At 38.1% G+C, this 19,658-nt stretch overlaps 1 pseudogene; it reads left to right on the top strand.

Annotated features, from left to right (window-relative positions):
* Positions 1-863: 863 nt before the first annotated feature.
* On the top strand, positions 864-15,237 carry LOC131593208 (putative disease resistance RPP13-like protein 1; annotated as a pseudogene).
* Positions 15,238-19,658: the final 4,421 nt, after the last annotated feature.

The raw sequence follows: 19,658 nt of genomic DNA, 5'->3' as shown, positions 1-19,658 counted from the left end.
TACTGGAGCTTGGCTGAGATCTCTGCTGACTTACTCGGGATTCAAACCTTTCTCACTGAGCTGTGTTCCCTCTACTGTTCCTGTGATATTTTGTGACAACTAATTTTTCATTCTGTTGGCACATAATCCTGTCTGGTACACTAGGATGAAACACATGGAGATTGACTTTTTTTTTGTTTGGGAAAAGGTGTTGGCTAAGAAATTCTCTCTTGAACATTCCAGGTGGTGTAGACCAGTGGGTTGATATTGATATGCTTACAAAGCCTGTCTCCTCCTCCAAGTATCTGTTGTTCCGTTGCGCTTCAAGCTCAGTGTCTCTGCTCCTGTTTCTTCAGACTGTGACACTTTGTAACTGACTAGGGATTCAGAATATTCAATACAGAAACAGTTAAGAATGTCTATTGCTTGCAATGTTCGTTTCTTTCAATAACACTATTTACATTAGTTCTAGCAATTAGTATTAAATTAATGCAAGCCCCGTACTTTTGGAGATTGTGATTTTTTTCCTTTGGATAAAGTATGAAGTAGGCCAAGGATAGTATACACGGTTATTCGAAGGGAACATGCTTATCTTTCAACTGCATTAAAATTATTTATGTTTTCTGTTGTAGAATTCTACTCGGTTTTATTGCAGTGATATTATCTATGTATTTGAAATTTTCTTTGACAAAACTTCACCTACTGGGACGATTGGTTGAGATTATAAGAGAATCACAAAGGACGACAATTTATGAAGAACATATAATTTTGGAGAACATGTAAGTTTTTTATTGTACTTTTGTATTACATGGTTATTTGTGTAGGAACTTTGCATGCTTTTAAATGTAGCCACGAGAACAATGATCTTATCGAAGAAAGGAATAAAAGTGTAACAAGAGTATGAAGCTTGTGTAAAGAAATCAAATCAAATTTAGTTTGAATAAAAGTCCCTCATTAACTCTTCAAAAAAACATTAATAACTGGTGTTGACAGTAACATCCATTATTGAAAATTCCTCCTGGAAAAGAATCAATTATTGAATCACTTTTCACTAATTAAATCACTTTTTCTTATACTTTCCTCACTCTTCCATCACCTTTTTCTAGATGATATCCTGTGGTGATCTTATCCACTCTTTTGCTTTATTGCTATTGGCATATATTCCTTGGAGCTTTTATTATTCATTTTCTTCCAAATTCATTCATTATACTTCAATCTTTAGAGCTTTTATTTTCCTGCAAATTTCCATTACAACTTTCTTGCTTCCTGCATTTCTTTAACTTTTGAAAATGGCTGCAACTTTGGTGGGAGGGGCTTTTCTCTCTGCTACTGTTCAGACCTTAGTTGAGAAACTTGCTTCAAAAGAGTTTCTTGATTACGTCACAAGCACCAAGCTGGGAGGGGGTAAGTGCATTGCACTGCTCACTCTTCAAGCTGTTCACTCTTGAGACAGTTGAAAACAACACTGCTCACTCTTCAAGCTGTTCTAGATGATGCGGAGGAGAAGAAGATCAACAATCCTTCTGTCAAACAGTGGCTCGATGACTTGAAAGATGCTGTCTTCGATGCTGAAGATCTGCTCAACCAAATTAGCTATGATACCCTTCGGTGCAAGATGGAGCACACACAAGCTGCAAACAAAACTAATCAGGTGTGGAACTTTCTTTCTTCTCCTTTTAAAAACATCTACGGAGAGATCAATTCTCAAATGAAGAACATGTGTGAAAGCTTGCAACTTTTTGCACAGCATAAAGATATCCTTGGTTTGCAAACTAAAAGTGCTAGAGTTTCTCATAGAACACCTTCCAGTTCTATGGTCAATGAATCTGTCATGGTTGGCAGAAAAGATGACAAAGAGATAGTAATGAACATGTTGTAATGGTTGAGGCCACTCATGAGGACAAAAGAGTAAAAATAACAAGTGGAGGAAAATAAAAATCAAGGACAGATGTCAATGGATCCGAATTTGGTGCAAGTGCGTAGAAGCACTCGGGAGAGAAAACGTAACCGAAAATATTCTCATGGATTGGCATAAAAGAAAGTGGGAGTACTCTTCAATAGGCAGGAAAATTGTTGTGGAAAAACTCTCTTCTCTCTCTGTGTAATTGTTGTAGGATGGAGTAGTATTCATCCTTACATTTTATTTGCACATTTCTTTGAATTCCTCCAAACAGTATTTGATACTGTACTTGTTAAAATTCTATTCATAGTTTGCAATTGATTTGATACTGCTTACATCTTCTGATAAATTCTTAAACCCTAAGATTTGGTGCTTTCATTGACCACTGCAACGATGGCGGATAACACTCGTATGAAGACAATGGAGGCTGCTATAACTAATCTCAACGCAACACTCCTCACAATCAGAGAAGAAGCAGCTCTTGCTCGAACTGAGGATAGAGCTCGTATGGAACGCATCGAAGCTCAATTCAGCTCGTTGAAAACCCCTTCCGCCTCTTCCGGTGGCCGGAACTCTTCGTCAACGCTCGTGACGAACACTCCTTTTCAGGTCAGAAACGTGAAACTCGATTTTCCGCGATTTGATGGTTCAGATGTGTTGAACTGGATTTTCAAATCGGAGCAATTCTTTGATTATTATGCGACCCCGGATGCACAACGACTCACAATTGCTGCAATACACATGGAGAAGGATGTTGTGCCATGGTTCCAGATGATGTCTCGCAACAACCCTTTCCAGTCGTGGCTTGCTTTTACTCGAGCGCTGGAACTTGAATTTGGTCCCTCCCCATATGAATCTCCCGGCCAAGCCCTTTTCAAGTTAACTCAAACAACCACCGTTACAACTTATTACACCGCTTTCACCGCCTTGGCTAATCGTGTCCAAGGGCTCAGTCCTGATGCCACTTTGGATTGTTTTTTAAGTGGGCTGAAACCTGATATCAGGAGGGATGTGTTGGCCCAATCTCCTCGATCCATCTCAAAAGCGTTAGCCCTAGCAAAATTGTTTGAGGAAAAATACACAACCCAATCAAAAAACTCCTACCCGACCCATATCACCAAACCGTACCCTTCTTCCACTTCGAGAAACACGACTCTTCCAGCCTTACTCCCAACACCAGCGACCAAACTACAACACAAACCACCCACCACAAACCATAATGTCAAAAACATAACTCCCGCTGAAATCCAACTTCGTCGTGAGAAGGGATTATGTTATTACTGTGATGAAAAATTCTCCATGTCTCACAAATGCCCCAATAAACATATTTACCTGTTACAAGTTGATGAGGAAGACACTATAGACCAACAAACTGATCCACCCGACCCAACGTTAGCCATCAACGACCATTGTTCACTTCTGGAGCATCATTTATCTTTCAATGCTTTAAATGGATCACTTGGGGCAGGCACCATGCGCTTCAAAGGTCACATACAAGGAGTTGAGATTCAAATCCTCCTTGATAGTGGAAGTTCTGACAATTTCCTTCAACCCAGGATTGCCCATTGCCTCAAAGTTCCAGTTCATTCCGCTGGTAAATTCCAAGTTCTGGTTGGTAATGGAAGTAAATTGCAATCTGAAGGTTATATTCCAGACCTATCGGTATCGGTACAAGGCCATATGTTACATGTTCCTGTGTATTTACTTTCTTTCACTGGTGCTGATTTGGTATTGGGAGCTCCATGGTTGAAAACTTTGGGTCCTCACATTGCTGATTACGATGCGTTGTCCATTAAGTTCTATTTGCATAACTCTTTTATCACTCTTCATGGGGATAAAAGATCCTCCTTGAATCAAGCCGAGTTCCACCACATTCGTCGTTTGCAGAACACACACTCAATTGACTCCTCATTCACGCTACAGCTCCAACAGGTTGACTACAATACTCATCCTATCAATTCTCTACCTAGAGACTTGCCCCCAGACTTGCACTCTTTACTCGCATCATTTCTTGATGTTTTCGGTGAACCTGTGGGTCTACCACCAGTCCGTGGCCAGGACCATGCAATTCCTCTGTTGGAAGGTAGTAATCCGGTGAAAGTAAGGCCCTATCGATACCCTCATTGTCAGAAGGAACAAATTGAGCTTATGGTCAAAGACATGTTGGAACAGGGTTTAATACAACCCAGCTCGAGCCCTTTCTCCTCCCCGGTGCTGCTTGTTAAGAAAAAGGATGGAACGTGGCGTTTCTGTACAGATTATCGTGCCTTGAATTCCATCACTGTAAAGGACAGTTTTCCCATTCCTACTGTGGATGAATTAATTGATGAATTATTTGGGGCAACATATTTTTCTAAATTGGATTTACGTTCTGGTTACCATCAGATTTTGGTTAAATCAGAGGACCGATTTAAAACTGCTTTTCGCACTCATCAGGGGTTGTACGAATGGTTGGTGATGCCATTCGGATTATCTAATGCACCAGCGTCGTTTCAAAGTCTCATGAATCACGTGTTCAAGAATCAACTTCGAAAATCAGTATTGGTTTTCTTTGATGACATACTAGTTTATAGTCCTTCTTGGGAAACTCATCTGGAACACTTAGAGGTGGTTTTGAGCCTGTTACGAAACCATACTCTGTTTGCTAAATTGACTAAATGTTGTTTCGGTATGACTAAGGTTGATTACTTAGGACATACAATTTCTAGTCAAGGAGTGGAGATGGATAGCTCTAAGATACATGCAGTTTTGGATTGGCCGGTGCCTACAAATATCAAACAATTACGTGGTTTTCTAGGTTTATCCGGCTACTATCGTCGCTTTATTAAAGGTTATGCAACCATTGCAGCACCGTTGACATCATTATTAAAAAAAGATGCCTTCCTGTGGAATCACCAAGCCACTGTTGCCTTTCAAAATCTCAAGGAAGCCATCACCAGAGCTCCTGTCCTCGCCTTACCAAACTTTCAGCAGCCATTCACATTAGAAACTGACGCGTCTGGCTCCGGCATTGGTGCTATTCTCAGCCAATCCAAGCATCCAATTGCCTATTTCTCTAAGAAGCTCTCTCCACGAATGCAAAAACAGTCCGCTTATGTCCGTGAACTTTATGCTATCACGGAAGCTTTGGCTAAATTTCGTCACTACCTTATTGGCCATAAGTTCATCATCAAAACTGATCAGCAGAGTTTAAAAGCTTTGACAGACCAAACCATTCAAACCCCAGAGCAGCAAAAATGGCTACACAAATTTCTTGGGTATGATTTTACAATTGAGTATAAACCTGGTTGTGAGAACATTGCAGCAGACGCCTTATCCCGTTCATTCTTCATGGCGTTATCGGCCCCACATGCATCTGTCATTACTTTGATACACGATGCTGTCAATCAAGACCCTCGACTAGCTGCCATTCGTAATCAATGCATATCAGGGGTATGTCCGGATCCACATTATCAAGTTCGCAATGACATGTTGTTTTGGAAGTCACGCTTGGTTGTTCCATCAGATAAGGGTATTATTGATTCCTTGTTACAAGAGTTTCATGCTTCCCCACTTGGCGGTCATGCCGGCATCAGCCGTACTAAAGCAAGATTAGCCACACAATTTTATTGGCCGACAATGAACCGCGACATTCGCGATTTTGTGACCAACTGCTTGATTTGTCAACAAGCTAAGGCTTCGACTGCACTTCCAGCAGGCCTACTGCAGCCGCTTCCTATTCCGACTAAAATTTGGGAGGATATTGCTATGGACTTTATAACAGGTTTGCCAAATTCCCAATCATACTCCGTTGTTCTTGTTGTAGTGGATCGCCTCTCCAAGTATAGTCATTTTACTGCTCTTAAGAGTGATTATACTGCTGTCAAAGTTGCAGAAATTTTCATGAGTTCCATTGTCAAACTACATGGTTTCCCTAAGTCTATTGCGTCGGATAGGGATAAAGTTTTCACTAGTCAATTTTGGCAACAATTATTCAAATTGAGTGGCACGACATTGGCCATGAGTACGGCATACCATCCTCAAACAGACGGGCAATCCGAAGCGGTCAACAAATGCTTAGAAATGTACCTACGCTGTTTTACGAGTCAAAATCCAAAGGCGTGGTCCAAACTACTTCCGTGGGCAGAATTATGGTATAATACTTCATTTCACACTAGTATTGGTATGTGCCCCTTCAAAGCGGTCTATGGTCGAGACCCACCTATGCTCATCAAGTATGATATTAGCCCTCTAGATCCCCCTTCACTCCAAAATCTGCTGCAAGAACGTGATGCAGTCCTGGATTTCCTCAAAGCTAACTTGTTAAAAGCTCAGCAAACTATGAAGAAATTTGCAGATGCCAAGAGAAGGTTCTTGGAATTTCAGGTTGGTGACTTGGTTCTCGTCAAACTTCAACCATACCGCCAACACTCAGTTGCTTTACGAAAGAACCAAAAATTGGGTCTTCGATATTTTGGTCCATTTAAGGTCTTGGACAAGGTGGGTTCTGTTGCGTATCGGTTACAGCTGCCTGAAACAGCTAAGATTCATCCGGTGTTTCATGTGTCGGCCTTGAAACCGTGCAAAGGGGAACATACAAATCCTTACATGCCGCTGCCTCTGACTACTACCGAGTTTGGACCAATTCTGCTCCCTCAATCCATAGTTCAAACTCGCGTCATTCTGCAACAACAACAACAGGTTCCACAGGTTTTGGTTCAATGGGAAAGTCTGCCAATTTCAGCTGCAACTTGGGAAAATTGGTCTGATTTTAAGGACAACTATCCTAACTTTAACCTTGAGGACAAGGTTAGTTTCAATGGGGGAAGTAATGTAATGGTTGAGGCCACTCATGAGGACAAAAGAGTAAAAATAACACAAGTGGAGGAAAATAAAAATCAAGGACAGATGTCAATGGATCCGAATTTGGTGCAAGTGCGTAGAAGCACTCGGGAGAGAAAACGTAACCGAAAATATTCTCATGGATTGGCATAAAAGAAAGTGGGAGTACTCTTCAATAGGCAGGAAAATTGTTGTGGAAAAACTCTCTTCTCTCTCTGTGTAATTGTTGTAGGATGGAGTAGTATTCATCCTTACATTTTATTTGCACATTTCTTTGAATTCCTCCAAACAGTATTTGATACTGTACTTGTTAAAATTCTATTCATAGTTTGCAATTGATTTGATACTGCTTACATCTTCTGATAAATTCTTAAACCCTAAGACATGTTGCTATCAGAAAGGAGTACTGGCCAGAACAATATGGGCGTAGTTGCAATTGTAGGCATGGGAGGTGTCGGAAAAACAACACTTGCACAACTTGCTTACAATGATCAAAATGTTCAAAAGCACTTTGATCTCACAGCATGGGCTTGTGTATCAGAAGATTTTGATGTTTTTAGAGTAACCAAAACTCTCCTTGAATCTGTCACTAAAACACCATGGGAAACCAATAATCTTGATTTACTTCGAGCTGAGTTAAAGAAAAATTTAAGGGATAGGAGATTTTTGATTGTGTTGGATGACTTATGGAATGATAGTTGTTCTGATTGGGATGAACTTGTATATCTCCGTTGATTTATGGAAAAAATGGAAGCAGAGTGATCATCACAACACGCCACAAAAAAGTGGCAGATGCTGCACACACATTTCCTATTTTAGAATTAGTTCCTCTATCAGATGAAGACATTTGGTCTTTACTCTCCAAACATGCATTTGGAAGTGGAAACTTTTCTGAAACTCGAAAGCGAAATGTATAAGCAATTGGAAGGAAGATTGCAAGAAAGTGTGGTGGACTGCCAATAGCTGCGAAATCACTTGGAGGACTGTTGCGTTCAAAAGTAGATACTGAAGAGTGGATTGAAGTTTTGAACAATGACATATGGAACTTACAGAATGATAATATTCTGCCTGCATTGCGTCTGAGTTATCAATATCTTTCCTCTCAATTGAAAAGATGTTTTTCCTATTGCTCTATTTTTCCAAAGGACTATCCACTTGATAGGAAAAAATTGGTTTTGTTGTGGATGGCAGAAGGCTTCCTTGATCATTCTCAAGACAAAAAAACCATGGAAGAAGTAGGTGATGAGTGTTTTACTGAATTGTTATCCAGATCATTGATACAACAATTGCATGATGATTCTCGTGGGCAAACTTTTGTCTTGCATGACCTTGTTAATGATTTAGCTACTGTTGTATCTGGAAAAAGCTGTTACAGACTTGAATCAGGCGCTGAGAGCTATGAAAATGTTCGACACTTTTCATATAATCAAGAACTTTATGACATTTTCAAGAAGTTTAAGAATTTCTACAAATTCAAATGCTTGAGAAGCTTCCTACCCATTGACTCTACAAAGCGAGAACATAACTTATCAATAAAGGTTGTCGAAGATTTGGTACCCACATTTGGAAGGCTGCGTGTGTTATCGTTATCAAGATATAACAATATCACCGTGCTACCTGTTACAATTGGCAATTTAGTGCAGTTGCGCTATCTAGATCTCTCTTACACGAATATCGCAAGCTTGCCTGACACCGTATGCAACCTCTACTACCTGCAAACCTTGATTTTATCTTGCTGCTCAAAACTCACAGAATTGCCTGAACATGTTGGAAAATTAAGTAATTTGCGTCACCTGTATATTGATGAGACAATCATAATAGAGATGCCAAAGCAAATTGTTGAACTAGAAAACCTTCAAACTCTAACTGTTTTTGTAGTAGGCAAGAAAATATCGGTGTAAGTGTCAGAGAGCTTGGAAAGTTTCCTAAGCTACGAGGAAAATTATTCATCAAGAACCTACAAAATATCGTCGATGTCATGGAGGCAAGTGATACAAACTTGAAGAGCAGAGAACATATTGAGGAGTTAACGCTACAGTGGCGTGAGGAAGTCGATGACTCACTTAAAGGAAAAGATGTGCTTAATAAGTTACAACCATCACCATGTCAAGAATTCTTGGCTTGATCCTTTTCTCATTATTATTTCTCATATATATAAAGGTTACAGGGCTATATCGGTAATTACACTAAATAATTACATTTAAACTAATTCCTATTCACACCCCCCCTCAAATTGATGCTGCTTGTCAATGAGCATCAATTTGCTAACAAGAAATTGATGACGTGGACGCGGAACAGCCTTGGTAAGAATATCTGCAATCTGCAACTGAGTACTGACATGAGGAAGTGATATTATTCTGTCATCATAAGCGTCACGGATTGAGTGACAATCAACTTCAATATGTTTGGTGCGTTCATGAAAAACAGGATTCGCAACAATTTGGATGGCACTTGTATTGTCAGCATAAAGTGAAGTTGGCTCTATTTGAGGAAATCCAAGTTCAGCCCAAAGACCACGAAGCCAAATTATTTCAGAACAAGCAGCAGACATGGCACGATACTCAGATTCAGTAGAAGATTTAGAGACTCTCGCTTGTTTCTTACTTTTCCATGAGATCAATGAAGAGCCAAGAAACATGCACCAACCAGTGACAGATCGTCGAGTATCAGGGCACCCTGCCCAATCGGCATCACTATAAGCACTCAATTTAGGAGGAACTCCGGTAGGAAAGAATAAACCACGATGAGAGCTTCCCTTCAAGTAACGAATTATACGACGAACTGCTGCCAAGTGAAGGTGGCGAGGAGAGTGCATGAATTGACTTACTTGTTGAACAGCAAATGATATGTCAGGGCGAGTAATAGTCAAGTAATTAAGGCTACCCACGAGTTGACGATACAATAAGGGATCATGCAACAGATCACCATCATCACGATGATATTTAACATTAATCTCAAGAGGAGTATCCACTGGATTAGCCGATTGCAGACCAGCCATAGAAATTAAATCTGTGGCATACTTGTGTTGATGGAGGAATATGCCCTTGGATGTAGAATGAACCTCAAGACCAAGAAAATAATGCAAATTACCAAGATCTTTCATATGAAACGCTGCTTGTAACTGCTGTTTAAGGCTTTGAATAAAAGCATGATCAGAACCAGTAATAATCATATCATCAACATACAGAAGAAGTAGGACAATTCCAGTAGATGTTCTATGAATAAATAGAGAAGAATCGAACTGACTCTGAGTAAAGGAAAATCCAAGTAGAGTGGAGCGAAATTTATCATACCATGCTCTAGGCGCTTGTTTCAAACCGTATAAGGAGCGTTTGAGCTTGCACACACCCTTAGATGACGGAAATAAACCTTGAGGAGGAGTCATATAAATATCTTCCGCCAGGTCATCATGAAGAAAAACATTTTTCACATCTAATTGATGAAGAGCCCACCCGTTAGAAGCAGGTATAGAGAGTACCGTACGAACAGATGTCATTTTGGCAACCGGTGCAAATGTCTCATCATAATCAATTCCATATTCCTGCTTGTTTCCTAAGGCAACCAAGCGAGCCTTGAAACGGTTGAGGGACCCATCAGAATTCAATTTCACAGAATACACCCATTTGCAGCCAATGGGTTTAACATCAGGAGGACAAGAGACAATATCCCATGTGAAATTCTCTTGAAGAGCTTGAAGTTCCTCATTCATTGCTTTTATCCAACGTACATCTTTAACAGCCTGTGAATAGCAAGTAGGAATAGATATGCTAGAGAGTGTGACAGTCAGAGAAGTATGTGAGGAATCATACCTGTCTGGTGAATATCTATCTGGTGCTCGAGATATTCGACCAGAACGTCGTGGTTCAACCGTTACAGGATCAGGTGGCGGTTCAGCGTCGGGAAGGGGTGTGGGAACCTGCTGTTTGTGTTTTCTGACATATACATGACCTGGTTTATAGCGTTCTATAGATTGAGGCATAATAGAAAACTTAGGAAGAGTAACAATATCATTCATTACATGAGAAACACATGAAAACATAAACTGATTATCAAAAAATGTCACATTCCTAGAAATGCGAAAACGATGGTTAGTGACATCATAACACACAAATCCCTTATGAGAGTGACTATACCCCATAAACGCACATTGAACAGACTGCGCTCCAAGCTTATGCCTTTCAAATGGAGGTAAGTGAACAAAACAAACACATCCAAAAGTATGTAAATCATTATAATTAGGCTGAATTTTAAAAAGACGAAAAAAAGGAGTATCGAGATCAATAACCGTAGAAGGAAGACGATTGATCAAGAAGACAGCTGTGGAAAGAGCCTCCACCCAAAATCGGGGTGGTACAGAAGCTTGAAGAAGTAAAGTGCGGGTCACATCAAGCAAATGACGATTCTTGCGTTCTGCCATCCCATTTTGTTGGGGGGTATTGGGACAAGATCGTTGAGACAAAATGCCTTTTTGTTGAAGAAATTCTTGAAACTCACGAGACATGTACTCACCACCAAAATCAGAGCGAAAATTTTTAACATTATCATGAAATTGAGTTTCAACATATGTCAGAAATTTCTTAAACATAGAAAACTCTTCAGATTTAGACCGAAGAAAATATATCCAAGTAAAACGACTATAATCATCAATAAATGTGACAAAATATTTATAGCGAGCATGAGAAACTACAGGAGACATACCCCATACATCACTATGAATCATTTCAAAACAAGAGGAAGCCCGATAAGCACCAGACGGAAAAGGAAGTGTTTTACTTTTAGCTAATTTGCAAACAGAACATGAAAGAGAGGCATTAGAAACAACATTTTTATTTCCCAATAAACCATTTTTAAATAAATGAGATAAAACAGAAGAGTTAGGATGACCCAATTTTCTATGTCAATCCTCATAAGAATTCAAGACATTATTACAAACAAGAGATAAATGACTAGAAATAAACTGAAGTGGAAACAGTCTTCCCACTTTAGGCCCCTTCGCAACCACCTTCCCCGACACCTGTTCCTGCACAAGGCAACCATCACGAGAAAAATTTACATTACAATTATTATCAACCAATTGACCAACAGATAATAAATTGGAAGTAAGTCCAGGTGCTACAAACACATCCCGAAAATCAGAGTTGAGGTCACCAACATTCGTGATAGAGAGAGCATTACCATCCGCAATTTGAATTTTCTGATTACCATGGTAAGAATGTAAATTGTGCAAATATTCAGAAGAGGATGTCATGTGATTGGATGCACCAGAATCAAGAAACCACGGGCAGGAAACATTCGAAGACTTACCCTGAATTCCCAAGGTTGAAAGAGCGGAAAGTACCATCTGTTGGATTATTTCAGGTTGGAGAGCACCACCATTAGATGGATTGGTGATGGAAGGACCAACTGCAGAGCTTGTACTAGCAGGAAATGCTTGCACCGAACGTTGTGCTGATCGTGGAGGACGGGTGGGACAATCAGAGATAATATGGCCCCGCTGCTTGCAATAATTACAAAACTTCTTACTGCAACTCTGAGCAAAATGTCCAAACTGTTTGCAAGATAAACATTGGACATTTCGAATATAACGACCTTTACCTCTACTCTGAGGAGCATATGCAAACATAGCAGACTCAGAAATGACAACATCGTGAGACATGGATCCTTGAGTAGCAAGACGTTGTTCCTCTCTGAGAAGTTCACCAACACATGTATCTAAAGAAGGAACAGGATTCCTATTCAGCAAAGCGCCTCTGACAACCTCAAATTCTGCACGAAGCTTCATGAGAAATTGATCTCGCCTACTAGTATTGTAGACCTCTTGGACATCCGCGAGAGAACTCTTAGGAACATCAACATGTATAATCGCAGAGTGTTCTGTCCACAAATTCAAAAAACCAGAATAATATTCTTGAACAGACAGATTGCCTTGTTTGTAATTGGCAATGTCTAGCTCCAACTGAAAACGTTTGGCCGCATTGTCTAGGTTATAGATACGCTTCAAGTAGATCCACATTTCTTGGGCAGTGGAAAAAGATCGCAAATTATTAATCATGTGAGGATCAATAGTACCGAGAATCCAAGTGATAATCTGAGCATCTTCTATTTCCCATGCATCTAAGTCAGTTGTCTCTAACGGTGCCAAAGAGACATCGTCCAAGTGACTCCATAATCCTTTCCCTTTGACATACATCCGAAACTGAAATTCCCAAACAAGATAATTCTTTCCGGTAAAACGAACACAAATATGATCTATTTCTTCTTCGGAAGCCATAATGTCAGAGATGACTTAAGAACAATTTTGTTAACGTAAAACAAGAAACACCAACGGAACACTGAAGAAAATACTTGTCGACACCAAATCAACACCCCAATTCAGGATACTCGCCGACACCAAGTCAAAACCCTAATTCAGAATACTTGCCGACACCGAGTCAAAACCCTAATTCAGAATACTTGCCGACACCGATACGATAACACGATCAAAGCAAACACGATTTGTAAGCACCCGAGATTAGAATCGCAATCTTGGAAGAGATTACCGAGAACCGAGATGATTTCAATTACCGAGAAACGAGATCTACCGAGATGATTTCAAGAGCGACCCAGTGGGGTGTCGCTGAATAAAGCCAAGATTAACCTAAAACTCACAGGTTTGATCGAAAACCTACTGATACCATGTCAAGAATTCTTGGCTTGATCCTTTTCTCATTATTATTTCTCGTATATATAAAGGTTACAGGGCTATATCGGTAATTACACTAAATAATTACATTTAAACTAATTCCTATTCACACACCAAACCTAAAGAAGCTGAGCATTGACTTGTATGGTGGGACAAGTTTTCCAAGTTGGTTGGGAGATCCTTCATTTTCTAACATGGTGTCTCTGTGCATTGATAATTGTGTGAATTGCACGACACTTCCGCCACTGGGGCAGCTACCTTCTCTCAAGGAGTTGAAGATTTCTAGAATGACAATTTTGAAAACAATTGGGCAGGAGTTCTATGGCATGGTAGCAGGAGGTTCCAACTCTTCGTTCCAACCATTTTCTTCCCTTGAGAAGCTTGTAATTGAGGAAATGTCAAATTGGGAGGAATGGCATCCTTTTCAAGGTGACATATATCCTTTTCTCCGTCTTAAAACTCTCGAGTTATCTAAGTGTCCTGAACTGAGGGGACATCTTCTGCCTAGTCAACTTCCTTCCATAGAGGAAATTAAAATATCTGGTTGTGATCATCTCTTGGCGACACCACCTTCTCAGCATTGGCTTTCCTCGATAAAAAAGATTTATATTGAAGGGGATTTGAATTCAGAAAGCAATACTGAAAGGACCCAATGCTCATTGCTTGAGAGGGACGGTCCATGTCTACTGCAAGAAATAGCGATAACGAGCTGTCATACGATAAAATCGGTACCTAAAATGATTATTAACAGTACCTGTCTTCGACACTTGGCTCTCCATGGTGTTAGTTATCCCACTGCGTTTCCAAAAAACGGTTTACCCACTTCTTTGCAATCACTTCGTATTAAAGAATGTGAGAATTTAACATTCCTACCTCCTGAAACATGGAGCAATTACACATCACTTGTGACTCTTGAATTACAGAGTAGCTGCAGTGCACTTACCTCCTTTTCATTGAACTGTTTTCCTATGCTCGAAATTCTTTCCATTTGGAAATGTAGGAGTTTGGAATCTATTTTTATTTCAGACACTTCTTCTTGTAGCTCGTTCGCCCTCAAATCTTTACATGTGAGTTGTTGCAAGGAACATAGATCACTACCTGTACGGATGGGCACCCTCACCGCTCTTGAAAGTATACATCTTTTCGATCTTCCAAATTTGAATTTATCATTATGTGAAGGAGTTTTCCTACCTCCCAATTTACAATCAATTGTTGTTAAATCTGTGAGAGTAACAAAGCCGGTAACAGAATGGGGTCTCCAATGTCTCACTGCTCTTTCATCATTGCTTATCGGAGGTGATGATATTGTGAACATGATGCTCAAAGAGCCATTGTTGCCCATTTCTCTTGTGTCTATGTCAATCAATGGTCTCTCTAAAATAAAATCCTTAGAAGGAAATGGACTTCGACACCTCTCCTCTCTTGAAAGGCTTTTCCTTTTTTTTTGTTCAGAGCTTGTGTCATTGCCAGAAGACAGCCTCCCTTCCTCTTTACAGCATATGTTTATTTACAATTGTCCATTGTTAGAAGAAAGGTATAAAAGGAAGGAACATTGGTCCAAAATTGCTCACATCCCAGTCATAAGAATAAATGACCAAGTCACAATATGAGCCATGGACATTGAGAAATCAAGGAAATGAAGAATTCCAAAGTCAGATAGAGAAACATGAGAGTGAAATGCATCAAGTTATGAAGATGATGTTATGTATGTAATGATTTGGTTATATATTAAGATTGTGTTTGTGTTTTTGACAGCATGTTGATAAATAGAAAAACAAACAACATAATAGCTACGATTACTTATGGTGTATTTTTAATTCTCTAACCTGATGATTTTGTTTGAGAGACTATTTTAGAGAGGCCACTATTAAAATTTAATAATGAAATATCTCTACAGATATTTGTTAAAGAATTACATTTTTTTTCAAAAGCATTAACTGATTTTGGAAGTTTTTATTCGTTTTCTGTAGGTTTAAAAAGAAAATCATAGTTTGAATTAATTTCAAATAAAAAGTATTTTCAAGTAGCTTTGTTAAATAATTATCTTTTAAAGCTAACTTTTTTATTAAAAAAAATTAAATGCAAGTTTCTCTATTTTAATTAAAATAATGTTTAGTTCTCTCATTTTAAAATTAAGGTTTTAAGTTCTCATAATTAGATCCTCTGACTTCAATTTCTCTCTATTTGTTAAGAAGTGTGGTTGGGCCTAACTCAACCCTACAAAATCGGCTTGTAGGGTGAGGATTGCCCCCACTTATAAAGACATGTTCAGACTATATATTGTTCGATGTGGGACTCTTAACACACCCCTCACGCCCAGGAATAGAAAATTGGAGCGTGGAAATAAATGGTGGGTGGCCCGATAACGGAAACCATAGAAGGTGGCCCGTCGGATCTTAAACGAGGCTCTGATACCATGTTAAGAAGTGTGGTTGGGCCTAACTCAACCCTACAAAACCGGCTTGTAGGGTGAGGATTGCTCCCCACTTATAAGCACTTATAAGGACATGTTCAGGCCATATATTGTCCGATGTGAGACTCTTAACACTATTATCTATTAATTTATTTTCTATTACACATTTTTCCTTCAAAATCAACACTACCATCGCTTAATTTAATCGAAACTTTGCTTAAAGTTATTTAGAGAATCTTTGCCTCCTATTTAGCAAGTCTCTCCACATTTTCGATTATCTTTTAAATAACAAATTTTGGACCTCCATCACCGTAGGTTTCCTACCATATTCGAAGGATATATTAATATGAGTTGGATATCGAGTGTTGGAGATCATAAATTTACAACTAAGTGGATATTTACACCAGTTGGGGGTGAAATTTCTTTGAAGAGTAAGAAACAAACATGTATCAACTCGCCTGACCATGAAGTCAGGGTGTGTGGATTTCGCTTTCACTGGTCAAAGAAGTTAAATGATTGAGAGACCTATTAATGGATGTTCCATTGGCTAAAGACAATGTTTCAAGGGTGTTGATACATTGTGGTAGTCAAGCAACTTTAGCTAGAGCATACAAAAAAAAGGTGTATAACATAAAGTCTAGGCGAGTAGGACTCAGACATTCTTTCATGTGAAATTGATTAAGGATGAAATCATTTCATTCACAAATAACGATTGAGATACAATTTGCTCGATCCATTTACTAAACTACTGTCCGAAGATTTAGTAAAGACTACCTCGAAAAGTATGAGATTGAAACTCCTTGAATAAGAGTTCCGACAATGATAGCAACCCAATCTGAAGTTAACAAATCTTAGCCTAAGATTTAATGGGTAACAACAAGTCGTTGATTTAGATGCTTGTGCAACATTTTGTGACAATGTTGATTATTACATATTGAGGGTTGAGTTTTACAAACTCTTAATAAAGTTATATATCGAGGATACATATCTCAAGAAATAGATAAAAATTGGACTTCACCTATATGAATTTCGAGATGGTGTCGTCTAAAATTGAGAATTGGAGTTTCTCTCATGAAAAATTCATGAAAAACAGGAAAAACACATGGCCATAAATAGTGCTAGGCGACAGATGTAGGCGAAGAACCATTAAAGAGTGTGTGTATAGTAACGTCGGTCTAATCACATGGGATAATGGTTCAAAGCATAGCTACCTTACGTTTCGATTAGGCTTTACGTTGTCTTTACTAAGGTTAAGTTTAAATCGAAAGATACTTAACTTTATTAACATTCTTTTGTTTTCTATATTTTGGAATTGGACTTGTCATTATTAGAACAAGTGAGAGATTGTTGTAAATTATTAACGATAATTAATAATCATGGTGTATTCCAAAAAAAAACAAGAAAAATATGCTAGTGAAGTTGTTTTTTGAATTCAGGAAAAGTCAACACTTTGTGACGTGTTGCTGTAGATGAAACAATGTACCAGTTGGTAAAAGTGTTGTTGTAGGCTAAACAGTGCAACCTTAGGTAAAAATGTTGCTGAAAGTGTGTATTTCATCGAGGGTCGCAACCTTTTTAAAACAACACCAGTTTGACTTATAAATTGAGCATTTCGAATTCATAAAAAGTATCACAAAATGTAACCCTCTTCATCGAAAATTTCAAACACTCTTCGCTACATTCAAATTTTCGTCAGTCTTACGCAAACTCGACAATTGAAAAGTTTTAAACATATAAGCATACATATTGTCACATAATATGCAGTTATACAATGATTAATATTGTAACTGATGTGTGAAAATTCTGCAATGTATGTGCAAAAATTCTACAATGTATGTGTAAACAGTGTAAGAATTCTGCATTGTATGCATAAAAATTCTGCAATGTGTGTGTAAAACAGTGTAAAAATCCAATGCAGCTATTCTAAATAGTAGACATCATTAGGTTTGGTCTACTTTTACTATCTTGACAAGTAAGAATCTAATCATTACAATAAGGACAACAAGTAAAGCAAAGTAGCAACAACAAGCAAAGTGATAGCAACAAGTAAAATAACTATTATGTTAGAAAAATATCAATTTCTAAATAAAATACTTTCCAATTGTTTTGCACCACAAATATTATCATCACAACTCCTTCATATTTGCACCAGCCGGGAATCGAACTCGGGTCTGTACCATGGCAGGGTACTATTCTACAACTAGACCACTAGTGCTTCATGTTTACCATTTTCAAATTATAAGGTGTCTGGTTCGTTGTATGCACAATCTAAGAGATCCTTAATATGATCAAGTTTCACAATGATTTTTTTATTTTCATGCAATGATTATCATACTGAGAAAACCATGACTCAAACTTGCATCTGTACTCTTTATCAATGATACATGTTAACTCTCAGAAGTTATGTCAACAATTCTTTCTTGTCGTGTGATTGTTGGAAGAAAACACATTCAAGATACAATGTGTTCCTTGATTCTGCAGTTGCTGTTGTGATGGAATACAAAACCCAAGTGCTAATTTCTTCTATTATGTTCATTCTGGTTTCACTTTTTTATTCATATCATATGTTGAATATTTTCAATACATGTTCCTAAATTAAAAATATATTTGGATATCAACTCTCTTTTATCTTAAGTCATAAGAAGAATAAAGTTAACGGTTTCTTATCAAAACAACTTGTCAGCCCTTTAGACCTTTAAGATTTGATTTTTCAGGAGAAAATACTCATGGAGAACTGGAACAAGCAGCCTAGATTACAAGTATATTTGAATTTGGCTCTATTAGCATATTGGCAAGATGCAAAATGACCATTGTCACCATATTTTGATCTATAAAATTATGAACCTTGTTTTTCTTCTAATGACCATTGTTACCATAGTTAGTTAATCTTGTGGTTGGATTGGTGTAATTCCCAATCCTTATTTATAAATCAGCAACATTTGTATCATTTCACAATCACAAGTATACTTACAGGATAGCAACCAAAAGTAATCCAAAGCAATTCATCAGAGATTAAGAAGGATTGGGTATTGCACCTTAAGAAGGATTGGGTATTGCACATTACTACTGTCTCTATTTTGATTCTTAATTCACCGCTCTGAGATTGATATTAAAAGCATATAATCATATAATAACCTACCTGCAAGGAATGTACTGTTCATGAAATGTTGTGTCAATCTTTAAAAAATTGATACTTTTGTCTCTATATTTATTCATGTTCTTACCAAACCAAAAATTCATCTTCTTAAATAACAAATAATGTAGAGATTAAGGAAATGGGTAGAACAGATGAGAATTGTCTGCTCCAACATTCTAATTTACTTATTTAATTTTACTCTCAACTTGTATCATTTTGCTATAGTCTATATAGTCTATATCAGGTTTTAAAATAAAGGAATGCGACTGCAATCTCGACTGCAACAAATGGGCTTTTGTATGAGTATAATTACAATCATAACTATCCTCAAATTTAGTAATATCAAGGATTGTTATATAAACTTACTACTTCAAAAATTTAATCATTGTAAAACAAGTGACAACAAAAATGTGATAGCTAATTTAATAGTTTATTTCCAGAAGAAAGACTCTTGGTCCTCTCTTAAGCTACTGAGCATTAAGGACTGCCCTATGATAGACGCACGAGAAAAGAACATTGGTCCAACATTGCTCACATCCCTATGATAATAATAAATGGAAACATGATTTGAAGGATCTTACTCCTTTTGAGTCACTGGTATGAAAACATAAACTCACAGCAGTGGTACAGGCTACAAATATGTACTATCAACATCTAGCAATTTAGGACAAAAACTCATGACTTTCAGAAAAAGATACCGATTCTTGAACCTTATATGTACGTATCA

The sequence above is a fragment of the Vicia villosa genome, linkage group LG3, assembly GCF_029867415.1.
Source record: "Vicia villosa cultivar HV-30 ecotype Madison, WI linkage group LG3, Vvil1.0, whole genome shotgun sequence".
Classification (NCBI taxonomy): Eukaryota; Viridiplantae; Streptophyta; class Magnoliopsida; order Fabales; family Fabaceae; genus Vicia; species Vicia villosa.
Note: the sequence above shows the minus strand (reverse complement) of the source record. Positions and strands in the feature narration are given on the sequence as shown.